At 37.2% G+C, this 22620-nt stretch overlaps 1 protein-coding gene and 1 pseudogene across 6 annotated transcripts in view; both read right to left on the reverse strand.

Annotated features, from left to right (window-relative positions):
- Positions 1-22620, reverse strand: part of Rabgap1l (RAB GTPase activating protein 1 like) — a 718519-nt gene that overhangs the window by 166320 nt on the left and 529579 nt on the right. The window lies entirely within an intron of this gene.
- Positions 1-22620, reverse strand: part of LOC134473982 (coenzyme Q-binding protein COQ10 homolog B, mitochondrial-like) — a 31447-nt pseudogene continuing 8827 nt past the window's right edge.

Consider the following 22620-nt stretch of genomic DNA (forward strand, 5'->3'; position numbering starts at 1 on the left):
TTTCTTTCTTTCTTTCTTTCTTTCTTTCTTTCTTTCTTTCTTTCTTTCTTTCTTTCTTTTTGGTACCAGAACCTCAACTTAGGGCCTCATGCTTGCCAGGCAGGCACTGTGCCCCTGAGCTATATCCCCAGCGCCTCTCAGATGTCACCTTCTGCAGAATCAACACATTCAGTCTCTAGATTCTGAGTACATGGCCCTTCTCTTTGCTCTATTTTTATTTATGCTTCCTCTCTCATACTTGCAGTTTTGTATTTGAATGATTTATGCCAAATCAATGGGAAAGGCACAGGCTTGAGTTTGCATAACAAATCTTAACATGCATCTTGTTTATCATCCTCTTCCCCATTACCTCTCCATAAGTGGTCTTTCCTATGTCTTACTTCTGTGTTTTACCTGAACATGGTAGTTGAGCCTGAATTTTAAGTTACTTCTGTGAGATTTTTCTCTCTTATGGGTGTCTATAATATATACATGAGATACACAGTGTATGTTAATAGACTTGTTTTCCTTTTGTTAATCTGTCTTTTTATTAAAGGGGGCCAGCTTTCTAGCTGAAGATTAAAGGAAAAAAGATGTTTTTTTTCTTTCCCTGCAGTGGGGGCATTGCATTCACTTCACTCACCAGAATGTTCCCAGCACTCAGCACAATGATTATATACAAAGGGACTAGGGAACTATTAATGAAGGGTGGAATCTCATACTAAATAATACTAAAAAGCTTTGTAGCTTTTTAATCATGTGTTTTTAAATTTGGTGACCTAATAAACAGTAATGTTAGAACACAAATTCTTAACGAAATGAGGCCAAGGTACAGGTGAGGTGGGATTAAAAAAAAATAAAAGGTTAAAAAAAGAACAAAGAAATTGTTATGGTTGATGGACTGTGTCAAGTTTAGCTGTTTAACTAAGCTACTCAGCAGGAAGCCAGGGTCCTTAATTTGTAAACATCCTGAGCCTGTGTAAGAGTAGGGCACTAAGGTGGTGTGAGAGTTAGAGCCACCATGGCTGGGTGATAGCCTCCTTACAATCTAAGGGAGGTGTTGATATATTTGATGCTATAGTATACGAAGTTATACTCAAAGATCTCAAGGAAAGAGACAATATGGTAACTACTTTTATGTCAGGATTATCTTGTGGTGAAACACTAATTTGCTTAAATGGTTATGTATTGATCTGCATTGTTTAGTTGTTATGCCCTCTTTTATCTCAATCTCCATTTTATTACTTACTTTTTTATTTTTATCCTTTTAATTAAAGGAAAAATAAATTTTAAAAAAAGCAGGATATATTAAGTAACCCACTTTGATATTCTATTAACTTGATTTGAAGCCCTGTATTGCTCTCACCATCTTGTTTTGACTGATGTTCCTCTATTCTGCTTTGCTTGATAGTACCAGGTTCGAAAGTTTAGGCAACAGCTGTGAAGATAGTGGGATTCATTATGACGCCCATTCTGGTTGACTATTATCTACTTTTGAAGACCTGTAATGTCTCCAATGTTTTGGTTTTGTTGGTTTCGTTCTTTACTGTTTTGTTTAATTTTATTATAACTGATGATATAGGCAATTCTATTTGAGATAGCGGGAGGCATTATGGTAACCATTGTTGGCCACCTTGTATTATGTTTTTACATTATCTATTATGTCCACCCTTTTGATTTAACCGATTCTGTTCTGTTAAGTCACATTTGGTTTTACTCTCTTCCAAAAAAAGTAATAAGAACTGTGGGAGCAATAAAACCCAAAATGTGTAATAGTCATTGTACAAAAGAGAGGAAAAGAAAGTGCTCTAAATGATATAACTGCATGTAAATTTAAGTGTGTAAGATAGCCAATGATATTACTGAATTTTGTTGGATCATTGAACAGAACTGTTTGCAGTCTCGCTGTTTGAATGTCCACTTTATATGCTTTAATCTTGTAACTTGAACAAATATTTCTAAGATGACAATATGTAATCCATTAACTAGTGATTTCCTACTGTTTATTTTTTTTCTGAAATTCTGTATAACTTGTACCCTTTTTCTGCTTTTTTCCCCTTTCTCTCCTTAAATAAAAAAAAAAAAAATCTAAGGGAGGATCCCCGAACCCCATTAGCAAATGGGAACCAGAGATCTGAGCATCTCTTGGGAGGTTGACCATATGCAATACAGCAAATAAGGGGGATTTCCTTCTACCATCTGTTTGACGGTAAATATTTTTACTACTGTTTTGCTTTATTCTGATTAATGGTACTGCTATGTTTTGATAAATTATATAATATTTTGTATTTCATTTTATTTTGCTATATGTGATTGAAAAACAACCACTGTTTTTTTTCCATTTTCATTACTTCTTTTTTTTTAATTAAAAAAAAGATTAAAATAAAAGAGGACATAACAAAACAGGTCAGAACAGAACAGTTTAAGCAACACCACAAGACAATCTGACCTAACAGTAGCTACCATAGTGTCTCTTTCCTTGAACTAATTGAGTATACTTTCATATACTACAGTATCAAACATAAAAAGACAGTGTAAAACCATTCAAGAGAATGAAAGTATTACAGGGTATTCAGAATCAACTAACAGAAAACGAACAAAGGTTATTATATTATCTCCTTGTCTATAACATATTTTATTTACACTATCATATATAATAAAATCCAATAAGATACAACATGATAAAACCAATGGAACAGAAGAACAAAAGCTTATGGGACTTCAAAACATGATGATATTAAATCATCACTAACTATTATAATTTCTTGTTTTCTTCAAAATAGCTGTTTACACCAATGCAGACAATAAAATCAAACAACCCAGAATAAAATCATTCCAATGAATGAAAACATTATAAGGCTTCAAAGCAATATAATGGGGAATCATGATTACCACATACTTTTATGGATTCTTACCATTTCTTACACTAGGGAAACTATTTGACATTTATATATGTGAGCTTGATTTATTTCACTTATGAGTATGGTCTCAAGCTGCATCCATTTATTTATAAATATCTCAATGTGATCATTCTTTATAGCTGAGTAGTACTCCATTGTATAAAACACATTGTATAAAGACACCACAACTTTTTTATCCATTCCTCAGTTGATGGACACTTTTATTTCTCAGATCTGGCTATTATAAATTGTGATGCTATAAACATAAGTGCACATATATCACTGTGCTATGATGTTTTCAGTTCTTCCAGGAATATGCATTTCTCTAATGAGTAATGATGATGAACATTTTTTCATGTATTTATTTGCCATTTGTATTTCTTCATCTGAGAATTGTGTATTTTCATCTCAGGATCCCAGGGAGATACAAATTTAAAAAAAAAGAAAAGAAAAGAAAAGAAAAACCAGGGCAAAATAAAAGAGGACCTGAAACAGACAGGAGGGAACAGACCTGCAGTGGGACCCAAGTGAGACAGAGTCAGAGCAGAGCTGTCAGAGCCAGGTGTCTGTTAAACTGAATGTCAGACATGTAGCAAAAGAGCTTTTAGTATAAATGTGCAACCAATATTGCATAGCCCTGCTTTATAGCACAGACATACTAAACATGTATTCATTGTTTATCTGAAAAAAAAAATCTAAGGGAGGAGAAGAGGTTAGTTTTTCCTCATTTTGCTTTTGTTGCTTTTGCTGTCTTTATGTTGAAATATTGTCTGTGTGTTGTGCCATCCTGCCTTTGAACCAGCTGAATACGGACTGAAACCTCCACAAACTGTGAACTAAGTAAAACTTTCCTTCCAAAATTTTGGGTGTTGGTATTTTGTTCCAGCAGCAAGAGAAAAGTAATGAAAACAGAAATCTAATTAAAAATTGTATTGTAAGAAGACTGCAATTTTTGGGCTTCAGTCAGAGTTACCAAAGGTGATCCATATGAACATTCCCTTGTTTAAATTTGGACTTCTTTCTTTTTAGATCCATCATACTCAAAATTTCTCAGGAATAGTGAAAGTACATAAATTGACTTAATTGAGAAAATAAGGAGCAACAACCTGACCCTAAGATAAAAAACTAAATTGAAAGAATCCATAAGGTTTAAATTACCTATTCAAAAAACAAACATATACAGACACACACACACTCAGGCCCATATTTGTAGAATGAACTACTAACTTCTGGAGAGTGGGCCACCTTTTCCAAGAGTTTTTGCTCATCAAATAAATAGATAAATGTTCCCTGATCAAGGAAACAACTCTTGAGAGCACGCACTCTACTTTTTTTTGTGAGTGTGTACTTTTTAATTTCTAATAAAACTCTTCTGTAGTGTATTAACTAACAGTCAACTTGTAACACCCAGCTGAACGGAATCAGCGTGGTGCTAGGTGTGGAAGGCCCACCTGAGGACTGTTGCCAACAGCATACAAGGAGAACTAGAGCAGGCGATGGTGCACTGTTGATTTTCCTGAAGAAGCTTGTCCCACAGACTTTCCTGGTATGAACTCAGTTGTTCTCACTATCAGAGGCACTTAGGACCTCACTATCATGGAGGATGCCTGCGGTTCTTTTAGGGGAGCTCTTAACTTTGAGTGTCATTTCTTGGCTCCAGCACAGATCCCTCAGCCCGCTGGCACAGATCCTTCAGCCCCCTGGCACAGACTTTCTAGCTTCCACCACTGACCTCTGGGCCTTCCCAGTGCCCAAAGATCCTTGTACAGATTTGCAAGAAACATTATCCTGTGCTCTAGGGCTCCAGTTGGACTTGTGAGATGCAGTGCCATATGCTCTAGGTCTTCAGCTGGACTCATGTAGCACACTGTCATGGCATCCAGGCCCTCAAATGGATTCTTTGGCTCTATAGTGTGCGAACAGATCTTCTGCCCTCTTCTGCATCTGACTCTTTGGGTAAGCATTATAAAACAATCCTATAAACTATGTGTCCTGTATTGTTTCCCTTCTAAACTGTGACTATAGCACTTTTCCATGCCTCTTACTATCTAATCCTGAAAATTCTTTTCCCACAATGGAAGCCAGCAAACCCACAAACTCACGCTACAAAAACAATGGGTTGGGCTCCTCATCTCAACCTCTGTAACCTCCTCGACCCAGTCCACCGATATTTTCTCTGGTGAGCCAGCAGCAGGAGGAAAAGAGCAATGGGACGCTACTCTGCTAAGTGTGTCAAAGGCTTTTAGATTTGTTTGTCTGCCGCGCTTTCCCCAATCCTCTGCCCACTGAAGCATAGTCGGTCTGCCTGCCGGCCTGCCTGTCTTCCTTTTCCTTTTACAAATTTCTGTATCTACGGACTCAAACTGAAAAGGAACCTACTTGTTTTGGTTTTTGTTTTTTCTCCTCCTCCTGTATCCCTTAAGAAAGCCCTAACCCCCTTCTTGTCCTTGGTGTCCCATGCTGAGGCTTTCCTTTGTCAGAAAACTCAAATCCTTTAAATTTCTCTGACATTAGTTATCAGGGAGAGGCAGAGGGCAGGACAGTGGAAGGGAACTGCCTGTAGGTAGTTTTAATGGTGTTTTTTATTTGCCTGTCGGGTTGCTTTTCTGTTAGCTTGCTTCCTCCCTCCATTTTGTTTGGTTTTGGCATTTTTATAATTTTGGCCTCAAGTTTACCTCCCTATCTAAAATGCTATGTGCATTATAGTTGCTAAGTGGCATCTCTAGACTTTTTTTTTGGTCTTTTTCCTTTTTATCGGTACCAGGGATCGAACTCACGACTGCCTGCTTGCAAGGCAGGCGCTTATGCCACTGAGCTAAATCCCCAGCCCAATCTCTAGACTTTTAAAACTCTGTATGAATTCTTTGTGTACAAGTCCCAACACATAAAGATCTTTGGGTAAATTTTTGAAGAAAGCCCAGTTGTTATGCACAACTTTTTTCCTGCTTTCCTGATCCCCTGATGAACACTGGAGTAGCTCTGTGTCAGCAACAAAGATGCTAGTTCTGAAAATGAGCAACAGATTTCTATGACAATCACAGTGCATGGATTTGTCCATGACAAAAAAACAGCAGAGCTCCTCCCCACTGGGAAGTTCCGATTCTGGGGTAACAGGTCAGAGCTGCCAATTGCTGGTGGATCTGACCCTGGGGTAACGGGACAGAGCTGTCCCTGTGGGCAGTTCTGGCTCTGGGAAATGGGGCTAGCTGCACATGCAGCATGACTTTGGGATGAGCCAGGTGGCTCACAGCCTGACCACACTGATCTAAACCAGAACCCATCTTGTCTGTCTGTCTCTCTTTTTTTTCTTTCATCTCTTTCCAGGACCACACAAAGGAGATCTTAAAGGTACATTTTAAATGATTATGGGCAACTCAATGGCTGTCCCCAAATGTCGCCTTTAGTTTATATTTTATAAACTTGGAACCAATTTAAGATGATTTTAAAAGGTTGCATTTTTCTCCAGATTAAGTTAGAGAGTAAAATGACAAGGCCTCAGATTTGGTTTTATAATAAGGAGGGAAAGTCAACAAAGATCCTCTGGAGCAATTATAGCTCTTCTCTCTTCCCCCTTCTGATCGTTACATGTTATGAATCTAGAGTATTAACTAACAAGAAGTAGGTATTCAGAGTAGCTTAAATAAAGTATTATAAGAAATATTGTTAAGACTCATATAAGAAAAAAGGAGAGTTAAGTAATAATCCCCGGGAAAAATTCTGACTAGTCTGTTTATAGCTATAAACCAGAACTAAAAAAAAAAAATTATAATTCAGCCTGGCCAAAATATCTAAGAATGTATTCTGATTTAATGTAATTGTTTTATATGTTCTATATGTTTTCTTATCTATTTGTTTGCCTGTACATTTGTTTCAGTAATTGGTTAAAATACTTGCAGGTGCTTCATTTAAGAAAACATTTTTTGAACCCATATCAATTTATTTTTATTTTTACTTTTTTGCCCTTATAGACTTCTAGCTCCACTAGGGCTTTCAATAAAAACTGGTTAGAAAATAATCAAGGGTAACTAAATCACTTAAAACATTATCGGGTTTAAAAAAAAAAAAACCCTGTGAGAATCAAGATTTACGTAAGTCTTGCAAATAAAATCTGGTTTTGTGTGTGTTAACTTTCAGGTGTATTTTACCCTCCAAAGATTCTACTTAAATTAGCTTATGGATAAGTGGACACTCATGATATAGCCAAACGATTTTTATTCACATGGCTTATCAGTGAGCTAATTTAAATTGGTAGGTAAGATAAGAGCAAAGATGTCTTTAAAGCTAATGACATGCTTTTATATAGGTTGTTAGCCAATCAAGATAATATTCATCTTAAAAATTATTTTTATAAGTTCAATATCCATTGTTTTCTGGGTAGAATTTTTATTCTACTTGGTTAAAGATAATACATAACTACGGTTATTAACTATGCTATGCTTTGGTTCATATGAGTTATCTAAAGTAACTGTTAAAATGAATAAATAACTACAAATAGAAATAGCCCATATAAATGCTCATAGCAATATATAAGCTATCAATTGCTAAATATAATTTCAGATATTCTTGGCTTCTTAAAGTTTATGAAAAATAAGAGATTTGGTTTATTAAAGGTTTCATAAATTAATATATAAATGTTTATGATTATTTCTTAAAGTTGACTAAGAATTAAATTTCTTGCATATAATTTTACATTAAAATAATTTAAAAATTTCCCTCAAGTGGGGGCTGCTGGCCCCGGGGAAGTACTGCCTATGTGCTGTAAAAGCAGTTGCCGGAGCCCGTCTGCTTCTGTTTTTCCCACTGGTGGTAGCTTCTCTGGTTTTCCTTCAGTCTTACTGTGCCCCAGCCCACAAAATGTTAAAGAAATTACACATATAAAATTAAGTAGCCTATAATTAAAAGGTCACATTTTCTATGTCTAAAGCAATAAGGCTCTCAGGATATTTAAATGTTCTTGGTTAAGCTTAAAAGAATGGATTAAAGCAACAAAATTTTAGACTTTACCCAGGTAATTTCTAGAAACTATAAAAATTGTGCTTTTAAAAAGATTGCAACTTTTGGACTTCAGGCAACGTTGTCACAGTGTTAGCACTGCCTTGGTTAAATTTAGCCTCCTTCCTTTTTATTTTTTTTAAGGCCCACCACATCCCAAATTCCTCAGGAAAACAGAGTCTATAAATTGGCTTAACTGAGAAAGTAAAGAACAGGAAACTGATCCTAAAGGAGCAGACTGAGAGAATTTAAAGAAGTTTTGAATTACCTATGGTATTTAAAAAACAAATTCGGCCCATCCCTTTAGAGTGGGCTACTACCTTTTCCTGCAGTCTCCACGCCTTTCTAAATAAATAAAAAATAAATAGATAGGTAGGTAGATAGATAGATAATTAACCTGACCCAGGAAATTAACACTCTCTTGAGGCAGGAAGTTAACCCTCTCTTGAGGCCTGCACTTTATTTTTTTTTTTTTGAATGTGTACCTTTTAATTTCTGCCAAATAAAACCCTTGCCATGACTTCTATTGCCTAGTCCTGAAAATTCTTTTTTTGTGATGGCACTCAGGGAACTTGCAAGTTTATTCTACAAAAAAGGTGGGTTATGTTCCTCACTTTAAATTTGGGTATTGTTTGACAACAGTTCTGTCCCACCTTATGCTCGCCTGCCATGTGAGTTCCCTTTTCCTCCATCTTGGGCCAGCTTCACCTCAAGGTTTTGCTCAATAAAAGTCCCTAGAAAAGACGAAGTCTTTGGCAACCCACTCAGGATCTCTTCTGTCTCTCCCTCAGACAGAAGTTTTTTTTTTTTTTCTCAATAAATGCATTCTGCTCTTAAAAAAATAAATAAATTTGGGGACCTTCTCAGATCCAGTCCAGTGACACTACCCAAAGCAATCACTGGATTCAATGATAATGAATATATTAAAATACCAATGGCATTCCTCACAGATCTAGGAAAGCAATCACAAAATTCATATGGGACTACAAAAAACCCTAAGTAGCCAAAGCAATATTGAGTAAAAAGAACAAAGATAGTCATTATAATGTTACTTCAAAGTATAGCACTAAACTGTATGTAGTGACCAAAATGGCATGGGTTGACATGAAAATAGATGCAACAATGCAACAGAATAAAATATCCAGAAATAAATGAACATATTTACAGTTTATTTTCAATAACAGCAAGAATCTACAGTGGTGAAAGAAGAGACTTCAATAAAAGATGCTGGGAAAAGCAGGTATCCATATGCAGAAGCAACTAGATCCTTGTCCCTCACAAAGTAAGAAAATGTCAATTAAATATGTATTGAAAACTTAAATGTAAGACTCGAAACATTTAAACTACCAGAAGAATTACAGAGAAGGTGCTCTAGGACATTGGTCTGGGCAAAGATTTTTTGTATATGGTTCCCAAAATACACACATCAAATGGGATTCCATCAAATTAAAAAGCTTCTATGTAACAAAAGAAACACGGTAACAGAACAAAGACATAAGCCAGGGAATAGAAAGACAATTCATCCAACAAAGGATTAATTTACAGACTATATAGGAAACTCATAGTCCTCAACAGCAAAAAGACCCAATAACCCAATTTATAAATAGGCAAATAACCCAAAAACACATTTCTCAAAAGATGATATAGAAACAGCAAGCAAACACATAAACTAATGCTCAGCATCTCAATTTTCAGGGAAATGCAAATCAAAACCACAATGAGATATCATTTCACCCCAGTTAGAATGGTTGGAATGGTTAAGAAAAAGACAAAAATAACAAATGCTGGCAAGGATATGGAGAAAGGGAAACTCTCATACACTGTTGGTGGGAATGTAAATGAGTATAGTTACTATGGAAAACAGTGTGGTGCTTCCTCAAAAAGCTAAAAATAGTATTTTCAACGGTGTGATCCAACAATCCTGCTACTGGATATGTAGCCAAAGGGACTGAAATCGGTATGTTTAAGAGACATCTGCACTTGTATGATTATTACAGCACTGTTCACAAGAGTCAAGATACACAATCAGCCTTGGTGTACATCAAATGGTGAATGGACAAATGAGGCATACACCCATAACAGAACATTATTCTGCCATAAAGAAAAAAACTTCTCTCCTTTGTAACAGCATGGATGGGATTGCTAGAGGACATTATTATAAGTGAAATAGGTCAAACATGGAAAGACAAATATAGTACCACATACCCTCACTTAAAGGTAGAAGCTAAAATGTTATCTCAGAGAAGTTGAGAATAGATTAGCACTTACCAGAGCCTAGAAGGTGTGGAGACAGGATAGATGAAGAAAAGATGATTAAAGGACACAAGGCTGCAGTTGGCTGGAAGTGATTTCCAGTGTTCTATAGTACAATATGCTTAACAATTAATCGAATATTTCAAAATAGCCAAGTCGAGTGTACTTTAATTTAATTTAATTTATTTTGGAGGGAATGTACCAGGAATTGAACTCATAACTTCATGCTTGCCAGGCAGGCACTGTGCTACTGAGCTGGCTAGCAGAGTGGATTTTGCATGTTCTCAATACAAAGAAACAATATGTGTGTGTGATGATAGACATGTCTAGTTATTCTAATCTGAAGCATTATACCTTGTACACACGTATGGAAATGCCACACTTTACTATATAAGTATGTTTAATTGTTTTGTAACTAGAGTTTTCACACTGAACCCTTTTTATTTTTAATTTGAGACAGAATCTTACACTAACTTACTAAATTGGCCAGGCTGATCTTAGTCCCCCGAGTACGGGGATTATAGGCATGCACATCATGCCCAGCTCCCTCATCTACTTAAATAACAGATTCCCTAAATGTGAACATCATTGTCTGCAATCTTCTTACTGAAATGTCATTAACCAAGAAAGATTAAACTCATATAGTAGAAGAACAGACTGAAAACTAAACCATTCCCAGAGCCCAGAATAACTTAAACAGGTCATTATAATTTGGGCCCCCTCATCTCCTCCCCAAATTATTCACTATCACTTTAAGATTACCAACATTTTCCACTTCCCTATCCCCTATGAAAAGGGTATTTAAGCTTCATCCACTGGCATTTATTTGAGTTGCATGTTTTGTGTGGCTCCTATGCACATGTGTATATTAGTAAGTTGGTAAATTTTTTTTCTAGTTAATCTATTGTCAGTTTAGTTCAACAGCTTCAGTGAACTTCCCTACACTTAGAAAATCAGCTTGCCTAGCTCCACAACATCTTTTGCTATATTTTGAAGATGACTTCTCTCCCAAAGGTTCACGTGCTAGAAGTTTGGTCTCTAGCGTGGTGGCATCAAGGTGGGGGAAGCTTTAAGAAATGGGGTCTAGTGGAAGGTAATTCTGTCACATGGGCTGAATTCTCATGAATGGTCTTATGAGCTGGGATGAAATTTTCAGGAGTGTACTAGTTCCTCCAAGAATTGGTTGTTAGAAGCAAGTTCAACATCTTGGTTTACTTTCTTGTACATATGTTCCTCCTGCATGGAGCCAAATCCCTTCTGCTTTTCTGTCATGTTATAATGCAGCCCAAGGGGCCCTCTCTAGGAAACTGGCACCATGCTGTCTGTACTCTCCAGTTATTAGCATTGTGAACCAAACAATTCTCTTTTCAAGTCAGCCTCAGGTATCTTGTTATAGTAACATCAAACAGACTAAGATCCTTGATTTCTCACTTTTCCTCAGCCTTCCAAATCTAATTCATCTGAAAGTCCTGTCACTCCTATTTTCAAAATCTGTCTTCCTTTTCTGTCTCTGTTGTCATTCACTACCTTGGCCCAAGCTATCATCATTTTTTGCTTGGTCTACTGAAATAACATCTAGATAGTTCTACTGTCACTGTTTTCAATGTACAGTCAACATGCTGGGATTTCTTATCAAAATGATATCCTAAAACCATGTTGTAAAATGATCTACTGATTAAAACTTACAGCTTCCCATTGTATACAAATGTAAACACATACTACTGCTTATGTAGCTTTACTGATCTGGCTCCGACCTACTTCTCTGACTATCATTTCTTCCTCTTAATATCTCACTTCCTCAGTCACATTGATATTTCTAAACATACACAGTCTTTTCTACTACAGTAACTTTTTACTTACTATTGCTTCTAATGTTCATGTAAATGGGATCTACTGCATTATTCATCTCCAGTATCATCTGACTTACAAGTACCTTACTCCAATCCTATCTAAAGGAAAGAAGTACTGTGACACAGTAGATATTCTTCTAGTACTTTTTTTGTACCAGAGATTGAACTCCTGAACTTGTGCTTGCCAGGCAGGTACTTGTGCTACTGAGCTAAATCCCTAGCCTTTTTTTTTTAATTTTAAAGAGAATAAAACAGAATAAAACCAATCAAAACAAACCAGTGTAAGAGATGCAAGACTTTAAAGCATTACAAAATCAACAATAGTTACCATAATGCCTCTTGATGTCTTCAAAATAGCTGCAGATAACTTTGGACATAGTAAAAATCAAACAGAATAGAACAGAATAAAAACAATAAAAACAAGACAATGAATTCAATAAAGGACTTAAAAACAAGCCAACAGTAAATCCAAAATTGCTACCATAATATTTCTTGCAATCTTTGAAATATCTGCTCCTGCTATTGGATATGACATAAACAAAACAAGAGAAAATAAAACCCAGCCCAACAAAACAATGGAAATGATATAGGACTTCTAAAACAAGACCATAAGGAATCAACAATGGCTGTGACCCTCAAAAGGAAATCCCCCTAGATGTCCCACTGCGTACCGCTGCCCTCTGAATCTATGATCAGACCTCTGGCCCTAGACCTGCAATGTTAGTGAAACACCAAAGCTCTACAGGCATCCAATTGCATTTCACCTACACAGCTATCATCACAGCCTGTGTTTCTCTGGATAAGCCTGTCACTTACAGCAGCAGGGGTGTGGGGGGTTGGTACTTCTTGTTTGCCAGCCCATGCACTGGAAGGGGCTGGGGTCTGCCTGTTCCAGTCTGCTGGCAGCCTGCACATGGCCCTGGCTCCCAGACTGGGCTTCCTTGCTAGTGTGGCCTTGTTCTCTCTACCCCTGGTCCATGAATGGTGCTGACTCATGGGAAGTGGCTGGGTCTCGCTGTTCTAGTCTAGCAAAGGCCTGTGCATGACGCTGGTTCGCAGAGTGGGCTTGCATCCTGGTGTCCTATTACTTCTTTTTTGACATCATTACTTGAAATTGTTTGTTTGTTTATGTAGTTTAGGGTGGCTTTTTTGGTATCAGCACTTGAACTTAGGACCTTGTGCTTTTTTTTTTTTTTTTTTTTTTTTTGGTATCAGGACTTGAACTCAGGCAGGCACTTGTGCTGCTGAGCTATATCCCTGACTATGAACTCACAATGTAGCCCAGGGTGGCGTCGAACTACAGCAATCCTCCTGCTTCAGGCTCCGAAATGCTAAGATTATAGGTGTATGCCACCATGTTTGACTCTAGCTTCTTTTTTATGTATTGCTTTTCTGTAGTGCCCAATAGAAAAATAGCACAGATTCATAATGGAAAGAAATGTGAACTTTAAAAAACCTTTGACAAAATATTACAGGAAAACAAACAAAAATAAGACTTTTCATTTGTACTTTAAAAGGTTATAATTTTATAAGGCTTTTGAACTTCTTTTTCCTTCAGGAACCAGTCCACTAAAGTGACTGCTTGACATTTACAGATTTAATATTCATTGCTTCTGCTCTCCCTCAGAGACTCTTCAGGGCCACAGTGCAGCAACGCATTAGTTTTCTGAGGAATGAACTAGTTATTCCTGTGCAGCAGATGGTGAACAGGGCTGAATTATAGTCCCTGTCCTCTGTAGTTACTATATGTTGTTATAGAAAGGCAATTATTTTGTCTTAATTCATAATGAAACTGAGCTAAAAATTGTAGCGGTATTAAAAAAACCAAAAAATTTATGAGCACCTTCAAATGTATCCTGCATGAATGTTGGCCACCTCCTGCATTGAACCTATTTTTATGCACACTAACAAAGTACACTACAGTCCAGCTAAATTGGACTGCCTATTACTGTAGTGATGCCTTAAGAATGCCATAATATCATGGTTCCCAAAAGGGACTGTTCGTCTCACTACAAAGACTAGCCACAGAAAACGGAAGAGACCATTTTAGGCATGCAAGTGGCTGAGTCACCGTGTTTTCAGTTACATCCCCAGCCCCTACTTTCGTATAGGATAAGGAGGCTGCTATACTAAAGATTATCACAATATTTAAATTGCCCTTTGAGTTTTAGATACTATATGCTAGATAAATATCAACTACTTTAGGAAAGAGAAAAACATTAACACAAAGTTAGAAACAGCTCTCAGACCTCGTAAGGAATAGAGGAATAAATGAACTCTGGGTTGCTTTAGCTTGGATCTGGAATGTTTCCCAAAAGTTCTCGTGTTTGCAGGTGTGGCAGTGCATACCTGTAATTGTAGTACTCAGGAAGCTAAGGCAGGAGGATTGGAAAGAGTCTGAGGCCACCCTGGGTTACACAGTGAGTTCAAGCACAGCCTGAGCTACACAGCAAATTCATATTCTAAAAGCTTAGTTCCCAGTGCATTGTATACTGGAAGCTTTAAGAAGTGGGGCCTAGAGGGAGACCTTCCATTCCTGCGGTGTAGGCCTCTGAAGGGAATGGTGAGACCTAACCCCCCCTCTCGTTCCCTACATCTAGTACCTGCTCACTTCTCTCAGGCATTCTCTCCCTATGCTCTCTTCCCAGCTGCATGACGTAAGTAGCTCCCCCGCCATGATGTTTTTACCTTGGAGCCAGCCAATCAGGGACTGAAATCTCTGAAACTGAGCTAAAATAAGCCTTGTTTCCTTTAAGTTAAAGATGTCAGATATTTTGTCCTTGCAACAGAAAAGATAACTAATATAGCCCAAACTTTTTCTGTAATTATGCTTATCTCATGACTTTGTTACAGTAATGAAAAGCTGACTAATATAGGCGTACAGGGCAAACAGAAAAGATCTTCAATTCTCTTTGTGTACACCATGAGCCAGAACTCTGCTCAATGCTAGATATAATACAAAAGGAGCCCATAACTTGCTCTTTGCACTCAATAGTATTGTAGACTTTATGGCAAGATAAAACCTACAGATTGGAAGAATTAGAGGGTTTATATGGCTGTGTATAATAAAATTTCCAGCAGGTACATCTGAAGTCAAATTATGATGAATATAAGATGCTACAAAATGGCTTTTCTGGACAACAAGAAATGAATGATGATAGTAAGGTAAGTTTTAGAATCCAATAGTACAGGGCAGTACAGACTAATTGAAACATACTGAAGTAGAGAAGCCACAAAGCTCTTGTAGTAAATTCAGTGTGACACAAGAGTGTGGACTGGTGTGCTTAGTGTTGAACTACCAACTATGCTTGAATCCAAGAGGCATCACAAATGAAAAACATCTCTTCAGTATATCTGTCTGATTTTCCAAAGTATGTGTGGCTTATTATATCCTATCTGTATAACTCATTGATACAAAACTGTCTGAGAGATGGTATTCTTTACCAAGTATCTTGGTTACTTTCCTCTCATTGCTGCAACAAAATACCTGACAAGCCAAATTAAGGAAAGAAAGGTTTATTTCGCTCACAGTTTGTGAAGTTTCAGACCATAATCAGTTGGCTCCCAAGCAGGGTGGCATGACACGGGGCAACACTTCAAAGTGGAAGAAAACAGCAAAAGCAAACGAGGAGAAACAAGCCTCTTTTCCTCCCTTACATTATATGCCGGCTACTGCTCCCTAAGGTGGATATAACACACCATCTCCAAACCCTCCTCTTATACAGGCTCAGGATGGTTACAAAGTGAGGACCATAGCTTCCTGCTGAGTGGCTGTTAAACTTCTAAGCCTCTCAAGTTGACACACTGTATCAACCATTACACCAACTCAGGGAGGAAGTGGATTGCCTCCTGATAAATACACAGAGCAGCTGTCTAAATATTCCTGACTTTGAGGCACAGATTCGATTAGAAAGCCATTTGATTTGGTCATTCTCTCTACACTATTTATCATCATTGTCATCATCCTCATCATCATTATTGTTTTTTGAAATAGGGTCTCACTACATAGCACAGGCTAGCCCTCAAACTCACCGTAATCCTCCTGTCTCAACCTCCTAAATGCTGGGGTTACAGGTGTAAACCACCATGTCCAGCCATCTAATTATTAATGGAACTTAAGCCATAATACAATAAACTGAATCAAGCAGAAGCTGATGTGGTATCACACTTTAATTGCCAAGGGACAAGCTGGTTATTGTGAGATGAGCCATAAATGAGAATAAATAAGATTTTGTAAGCTGGGGTCGGGGACACAGCTCAGTGGCACAAGTGTCTGCCCGGCAAGCGCAAGGTCGTAAGTTGCACTCCCAGTCCCCTTCCCCCCAAAAAAGATTCAGCAAGCAGCCTAATTACAAAGAATATTTTATGGCAGTTCTTTCCCTTAAAACGGATGGAAGAATGTGATAGGCAAGTTTTAGCTTGAAGAGAAAGAGAGAAAGGGAAGAAGAGGAGTAACTCTTAGTATCCATCATCGCACATATCCAAGCATTCCTAAACCTCCCAGACAGTACATGGGAAATGCTCAATTCGTCCACCTTTATCCTATTACACAGCCATGGTTAAAGACATCGTCATACTTCTCTCTGGGCTTTTGTAAAAGTCTCCTAACTGGCTGCCCATTTATTACAAGTCTCTTCATATTTCATTCTATTTTTATCAGTTTCTAGTTTTATCCCAAAACTATCTTTTCAAACACAGTATCTGGACATGTAAGTGTTTGGAGGTGTTCTCTGGGCCAGAGGTTTAAAGGTTAGCACACATCCTGAACACAAGACACCCTTCAGACAATCTAGACTTGTCCTACCTTCCCAGCCACAGTAAGTACCTTGGTCCTTCACGTCCACTGCTCTCATAGAACTCATTTTCTTAACGTGTTGTTTCTTATGCTTGGGTTACTCACGTATACCATCCCTATGGCCTAAAACATTATTCCTTGTCTTCTGTTGCTCCTCTTTCAAGACTCAAATGCCCACTATCACTTTCCCTTTCAAGCCATTCCTGTCATTAGCTCCCTTCTGTCTTTGTATCCTGTTGCATTCATGATCCTACGATAAATCTCCCACAGCGATCACATGCAGACGTCTGTCTCCCTACTTCTCAGTGAACGCCAATGATTAACCACAACATATTCTTGTTTGCATGTCCAGTTTTAGTTTCTGGTCCCTGCAGTTACATAAATACTGAGTAAATAAATGAAAGAAAAAATTACAGTCAAATGAAGTAAAGCTATAAATAATATTAAAATACTGCTTCATTTTTAAAAGAAATACATTAAACTAGGGAATAAGTGTACATCTCTATTTAATGACTAAATAAGAAGGCTCAAAATGAAAACAAACGAAACATTGTGCATTTTGAAAAGAAAGGAAGGAAAATACACAGAGTAAAACACTGTAAAAGGAATAAAATGTATATAAAACTCAATTTAAAGGTATGTTCATTACTGGTTGGTGTTCCTTCAAAATCATGTAAACTTGAGGTGGGGGGTACAGTGTTCCTGTTATAAGATAGGCTGGTTCCCTGGAAAAGAACTGAAAATATTCCACATACATTGCAGAATGGACACATGAGAATCTAGTAGTTATGATTTTTTTGTTTGGATATTGAAGAAGGAATATCAAAGAAAACAGTATTTCACATGAAAATAAACATGAGTAGAGGGAAATAGTAGCCTACGTAGCCCTAAGTTATAAGTATTCAAAAACCAAGTCATAGGGGCTGGGGATTTAGCTCAGTGGCATAAGCACCTGCCTTGCAAGCAGGCGGTCATGAGTTCAATCCCTGGTACCGATTTAAAAAAAAAAAAAAAAGTTAAAAACCAAGTTATTAAAGTTCCAAAAGGTTTCAAACAATGCCAGCATGCACCCAAACCATCATCAACATAAAACACACGTTTAAGAAAATACCTAAATAACAAGTTTATTTTCCAAAAAGGTCAGTTATTTAGAATTTACGTTCAACAGGACTAAAATCAAACTCAAGAAAATGACATGGAAGTCACTATGGTAAATGGAATTTCCTTTCTCTATGTCTTCTCTGCAAGCTGTTATATCTAAAGGACAGGAAAACTACTAGGAAGTCACTAAGCAATTCAAAAGGGAGGGAACATGGTTACATAAACAAATCAAAGACCTGGGTGTGAGTGAATTCTCCTTTGTATATATACGTTTTCCTTTTTTAAAATCACTAACCTCCCATGTTATAGCATTCTGATCATGGGATGGCAGAACATTAAAGCTGAAAAACTCAGCCAACGTAAGAGCTACACATCTAATTCATAGCACTGTGAATACATGTTAGGAACCTGAATACAGAGCCAGGAAGGCCTAACAGCAGCTGTCACCATGGCCAGGCTCATCGTGTGCACACATAGTGGAGAAGCAGTACAGGGACAGACATGGCACAACACTTGAATACTGCGCTCAGAAGTTCCCACAGGGCTAGACAAGTTCTGTTCTTAAAAAGACATCACTGCTTTAGCTCTACAAATACAAGAGTCAGCTTTACTGTCCTTGCTCTGAAATGAAAACAAATTATTCTCCAACAAGAATGCCTCAGCAGCAAGAGTGCTGAGCAAGACCTTTTGATTTCTTCTCTTTACCCTAAAATTGTCTAAACAATGTACTTAACATTGCCTCTATCAAGACAAGATGACAATAATTGTATTTCTAATGCCTTTCTGAAATTCTTGATTTTAGTAATAAAATGGTAGCAGACAGATAAATTAGCCTTTATATAAGAGCAAGATTTAATTCTCTATTTTAAAATTACTTAAATGGAAATATATTTTAAATACTGTAGTATATTCTCACCCCCTAAAAGACAAAGAATTTTCCATGTGCCTATTTAAATACTGAGGACACAATGGGTCCTACGTGAAAGAAACCATCTTTCAATATTTCATAATTAAGGGGGAGGCATCTGCAATTTAATAATTAGGAAGAAACTGATTGGTAGCTTCCTTTCCAGTGCTGACAATTTAAAATGGAGCTGGCTTAACCATGCAAGGGCTTGCAGAACATGCAAGTGCCCAGAAGCAGGAAGGCACCGGCTCTGCTCGCCACCCATGTCCAGGTGGCCCTATTTTACAATCTTCTTGATCGATTTTTCTGGTAGTTCAGTCTTCCTGGCTCTGTATTCAGGTTCCTAACATGTATTTCAGGCCATGCTCGGTGGCTTATGCTTATCTCAGTGTTCACTTCATCTGTTCAACTCTCCACCTTTGCAATGTGTTGTCATCTTGAGGGAAAGATGTTCCCATTACCAGCTCCCATTACGAACCATCACAGGAGGAACCTCAGATTGGTGATATAAAAGAAAGCAAGCTGATAATATAGAAACAACACACACACACATATATAAAATACAAGGGCTATTCAGATGGTGGTGGTGGTTGTGGAGTCTATGTGTGTTATTAAGGATTGAATCCAAGACTTTGTATTTTCTTGTTTTGTGTTTTAAGACAGGGTCTCATTAAGTTGCCCAGGCTAGGCTCAAAGTTTTAATTCTCCTGCTCAGCCCAACACAGTACTGGTACAGCAGCATACTGCTATACGCAGCTGACCATTCTTGAGTGAAACTGGTAATCCATCTTTTTCAAGGGATTTGTGCATGTTACGTAACTTGCCAAATTATTACCATAAAAATTTATGTAATTTTTTTTTTAGTCTTTTTCATGCTTAGAGAATTTGTGGTGATTTCACCTTTCTCATTCCTGGTGTTGATAACTTACATCTTCTGTATTTTTTTTTTTATCACTCTGGCTACAAGTTTTATCAGGTACATAAATGTCTGTTACCTTGACGTGTATTTTCTGTTTCTTTGATTCACTGTTAATCCTCCCCACCATTTATTTATTTATTGCCAGAATCAAACTCAGGACCTTGCACTTGTCAGGCAGAGGCTGTGCCACTGAGCTATAACCTTGGTCCCTCTCCACTTTTAAATGTTTCTTTTAGAGTCACTAGTTTGTATGATTGACTCTTTAGCTATTTTTTTATGTTGTTATTTCACTGGTTACTTCCTTAGCCGTTTTTATAATTAAGATGTTAGTGATGAATTATTTTAGACTTTTATGTTTCTAAAGTAATTACCTCCATTTTTGACAGACATCTTTCTTCTCCTTTACTTCCAGTCTTGGGGACTAAATTCAGGGTTTTTTCACTGTATTTTACCTCCAACCTTTTTTATTTTTTACTGTAAGACGGAGTCTAGCTAAGTCATTAAGTTGCCCAGGATGGGCTCAAATGTACAGTCCTTCTGCCTCTGACTCTCTGAGTTCTGAGGTTCCAGGCATGAATCACCATGCCCATCCTTTTTCTTTTTTGGTTTACTATTTTAAAGATATGGTTCTAATTACTGTTGACATTGTTTCTAGGGAGAAATCCGTAGTCACAATTATCTTTGTTCTTTTGTACATTTGTCTCCCCTCACCCTGCTCTGGTTTTGAGCAGTTTATTCTGATGTGCCTTGTGTAGTTTTATTCAAGTTTCCTTTGTTAGAATTCATCAAACTTTTTGACTCTGTGGATTTACAGTTTTCATCGTATTTGAGAAAACAGCTATTATTCCTTCAAATTGTTTGTACCTCTCCCTTTCAGGTTCTCCAACTACTCTTCCATTAGGCTTTCTGAAGAAAGGCTTTTCTGTCATAGCTCAACTGATTCTTATTTCTTTTTAAAATTCATTTTTCTCTTTGTGTTTAATTCTGAATAGTTCCGATTGTCACGTCCTGGAATTAACTAATCTTTTCTTTTGCAATGCCACATCTGCCCTTTGATTTGATTTACTTAGTACATTTCTAAGTTCTATCTGGCATACTTTTGTCTCCTAAGGCTCAATTTGGTTCGTTTTTGTATCTTTCATTTCTCAACTTTTTGAACATGGAATAGCTATCATTATCATACTAATATCCTTTGCTAACTATAATATCTGGGACAATTTTGATTTTTCTCTTCATTATGGATCAAAATCTACTTTAAATACATAGACGAAAATTATATTCTAAAAGACAATAAAGCAATGACTCTCAGCTCGAGGTGGTTTTTGCCCTAAGTGGACATTTAGCAATGTCTAGAGACATTAATCATCTCAACTGGAGAAGTGCTACTGACATCTAAGAAGTAGTATAGTAGTAAGAAATACTGAAAAATCGTATCATACACAAAATACACAAAATGTCCAAATAGCATGCAGTTCTACAAAGCCTGCATCAAAACAACAGGATGAGAGGAACAGAGGTTTGTGAACAATCTTGTGGAGCAGAACTACCTGTCAACCTGGGCCACATTTACTTTTTACATACAACCATAAAAAACAGAAAAATTAATAAGCAATTGTAGTTCTTAATTAATTTTTTATTGGTATGTGTTTGCAGTACTTAATAATTATATTTCGTGTGGGGAGTTGGTATGAATACAGAACACAATTCTTTTTTCATTGCCTTCTCCTCCCCACTCCCCTCCTTGTTCCTCTATTCTTGTGTTTTTCCTTTTGCAAATGATCTGTATCACTATTTCCTATTACATTTTATTTTTCTCTTTATATTTTGGGTTTCTCATATAAGAGAAATTATGCAACATTTAGGCTTGTGTATCTGACTTATTTCACTTAACATTACAGTCTCAAAATGCATTTTCCTACAAATGACTCCAAGTTTTCTTTTATGGGACAGTAGCTATATTGTGTATAAGTATTACATTTTCTTTATCTACTCATTTATTGATAGATATATAGGTCACTTCAAACTTTAGCTATTATGAACTCTGCTGCAATTAACATGGGTATGCACATGTCACTGTAATGTTATGTCTTTAACTGTTTTGGGGAGATACATAGAAGGGGAATGGTTGGGTCAAATGGAATTTCCACTTCTAGTTTTTGAGAAATCTCTATGATTTCCATAGTGGTCATACCAGTTTACAAGCCCCTCCAATAAAACACACATGTGGATCAATGGAGCAGAATGGACAATCCACAAATAGTACCAGGAGAAGCAGGACTTTCTGAACAGAAGCTCAGTTACACAAAAAAAGGCCTTAAAAATCAACACATGGTATCAGTTCAAATTAAAAAGCTTATACACAACAAAGGAAATAGCCAACAGAGTGAAGAGACAAGCTACAGAATGGGGAAAAGTTTTGTTTGGTATTCCTCAGGTGGAGATTCTTACCTAGAATATATAAGGCCATTAAATTTTGCAATCTGTTTATTACAGCATTTTGCTTATACAGATGCTCCCTGACTTAAGATGGAATTGTATCCCCATATACTCATTGCAAGTTGAAAATATCCTAAGTCAAAAGCACATTTATACGCCTAACATATCAAACATACAGTTTAGCAGCACAGCACACTGAAGAGTATTGATTGTCCACCCTTGTGATCATCTAGTTGACTTGGAGCTATGGTTCACTGGCTCTGCCCAGTGTAGTAGGAGTACCCTGTACCACACACTGTTATCCTAGAAAAACAAGACAAAATTAAAACACAAGGCAAACTGTGGAAGGCCAGGAAGAGAAGCCAGTTCACCTTTCCGATAAGCTATGCAGGCCATGCAGGGCCCAGGAAGAGAGTAGCCCACCCACCCCTTCCTGGGCGTCAGCAGAAGCCATGCTGGGTCTGGGAGGAGTACAACAAAAAGCCAAT

Source organism: Cavia porcellus, unplaced genomic scaffold, assembly GCF_034190915.1.
Source record: "Cavia porcellus strain 051 isolate PalLab524CR breed Dunkin Hartley unplaced genomic scaffold, mCavPor4.1 scaffold_29, whole genome shotgun sequence".
NCBI classification, from domain to species: Eukaryota; Metazoa; Chordata; class Mammalia; order Rodentia; family Caviidae; genus Cavia; species Cavia porcellus.